This window comes from Engraulis encrasicolus, chromosome 9, assembly GCF_034702125.1.
Source record: "Engraulis encrasicolus isolate BLACKSEA-1 chromosome 9, IST_EnEncr_1.0, whole genome shotgun sequence".
Lineage (NCBI taxonomy): Eukaryota > Metazoa > Chordata > Actinopteri > Clupeiformes > Engraulidae > Engraulis > Engraulis encrasicolus.
The window spans coordinates 16,787,889-16,790,388 of NC_085865.1; the positions used below are offsets into that span (position 1 = coordinate 16,787,889).

The 2,500-nt window shown below is 44.9% G+C and overlaps 1 protein-coding gene across 10 annotated transcripts in view; it reads right to left on the reverse strand.

Annotated features, from left to right (window-relative positions):
- relch (RAB11 binding and LisH domain, coiled-coil and HEAT repeat containing) overlaps positions 1-2,500 on the reverse strand; it is a 92,364-nt gene that overhangs the window by 56,260 nt on the left and 33,604 nt on the right. The gene's annotated exons all lie outside the window — the stretch shown is intronic.

A 2,500-nucleotide genomic window follows, 5' to 3' on the forward strand; every position in this document is an offset into this window, starting at 1 on the left:
ACACTGTGGCCTGAGCCAACCTTCCTGTCTTGTTTTCCGTCTCTCTGTACATGTCTGTCTCCTAGGGCTGTAATGAAACAACTCACAACTCACGATTTTTGACCTACGCTTCAATACACCCCAGAATTTTTTACAAATATATATTTTTAAATGAATTGATTGGTTTAATTTTTTTACATTCACCAACATAATAAAACAAAATCATTGATAAAACAGATGATGGTTTATGGGTAGAATATGTTGCAACAGGTTACAGATAAGATTAAAAATAATAATAATAATAATAATAATCATGATGATTTGAAGCTTGGAAGCACGATACCATTATATCATGTCATTGTTTTCTGTACGTAAAGGTAACAGAACCTTAAAGTGATACCGTCACATTTTTGGAAATAAGCTTATTTTACACCTCCCCTTGAGTTAAATAATAGGGTTTTACCGTTCTCTTATACCTTCAACCGTTCTCTGGATATGTCAGTGCAAATTTTACCTCCAAGCCAGCAATTAACATTGAGTCCAATGACACCAGTTAGCCACCAGCTGGTCTCATAGGACTCAATGTTAACTGCTAGCCTGGAGGTAAAATTTGCACTGCCATAGAGTTCTTCAGTAACGCGGAAGCATGTAGTAGATTGTAGTCTTTCATGTTAGCATTTAAGGACTTCCTGGTTCGTATCGGCTTCCGGCCTCCATTGGGAATGAATTGGGGCCAGTTTCAAATAAACTCCGAGTGCAAGCACGCGCTTAGCGAACCCCCGCAAACTGTCGAGGGTGTTAAAAATAGGCTGTAGGTATGACATGGTTTATCATTTTGTGTCAAACTTCGACATAAATACGATGTTGCGTCCATATGCTAAACCCGGAAGCTTTTGGCGACTACAGAAGCGGCGCCTGTATCTAACGTCATGTACGTGCGGAGGGTTGTACCCATGGCAACCAAAGGAAAGTATGTAGTTCGGAAGTTTTAATGATCAGAAAGGGGTTAGCAATATTGAATTATAATCGTCATGATTTAACATGTGAATACACCAACATGATGATACGATCCGTTCCACTAATGAGAAAGGGATGCGGGGACACGCTAATGTTCATTGTTGGCGTGCAACTTATATTTTTGCCAAACCTGAATCTCTATGGCGTTTTGCAATGTAAAAAATCGTCATGGAACCGGAAGTCCAAACGCCGCATACAAGTTGACGTCAACGCTGAAGAGCTCTATACCCAGAGAATGGTTGAAAGTACAGGAGAATGCTAAAACCTTATTATTTAACTCTATATAAAATAAGCATATTTCCAAAAATGGGACGGTATCACTTTAAGAGGGTGTATCATTATACTACCTTCTTGCACCACGATACAGTATCGTAACTCTGTGCATCATGATTCCTTGGTGTGATACAATATTTTTACACAACCCTGCTGTCTCCGTCTATGTCGATTTTCTGTTAGCCCTTGTCTGTGTCTGTCTGCTTCTGCCTATCTTTCTGTCTCCCTCTCTTTCTGTCAGTCTGACGATGTGTGTGTGTGTGTGTGTGTGTGTGTGTGTGTGTGTGTGTGTGTGTGTGTGTGTGTGTGTGTGTGTGTGTGTGTGCATGTGTGTGTGTGTATGTGTGTATGTGTGTGTGTGTGTGTGTGTGTGTGCCCTTCTGTCTATCTGGGTCAGTGTCTCTCTTGTTCTGTCTCTGTCCGTCTCCCTGTCTCACCAGTTTTTGTCTCTCCCTGATATTTTTAATCCCTCTCTCCCTCTCGTCCTTACCTTGACCCCTGAGGTTAGGTGCATAACATCAGCGTTGCATAAACGGGGAAACTCGTGTCAACATTTCGCTATTTTCTTCCTTTTTCTCTTCTCTTTTGTTCAATTCTTTTTTTTTCGCTGTCCAAACAAGACAGGGCAGGGCAGGGCAGGGCAGGCTGCCCTTGCTGCACGCCTCGCCTCATGGCCACATGGCCACACGGCCGCCACTCGCACGGCCCTGAGCACCCTCGTAAACACACACAAGCGCACACACACACACAACAAAACTGTAGCTGAGCATCAGCAGTGGAGTAACACTATTCAAACACACACAAACAGAAGCTGAACAACAGCTCTATAGTAAGTCCATTCATCACGCACGCACGCGCGCACACGCACGCGCACACGCGCGCACGCACGCACGCACACGCACACACACACACACGCACACGCACACGCACACACGCACGCACACACACACGCACGCACACAAGGGATTGGTCTAACAGGAAAACATGTTGCTGCTTTGACGGCCGTGAATGGCCCTGACTGCCCCTCACTCCTGATGTCCTCACGCTGCTCCGGCTGTGGCTTTTGAAAAACGCACCTTACACACATGCCAATGGACTAACCTCAGAGGAGGAGGAGGAGGAGAGGAGAGCGAGAGGGAGAGAGGGGGAGAGAGAGAGAGAGAGAGAGAGAGAGAGAGAGAGAGAGAGAGAGAGAGAGAGAGAGAGAGAGAGAGAGAGAGGAAGAGAGAGA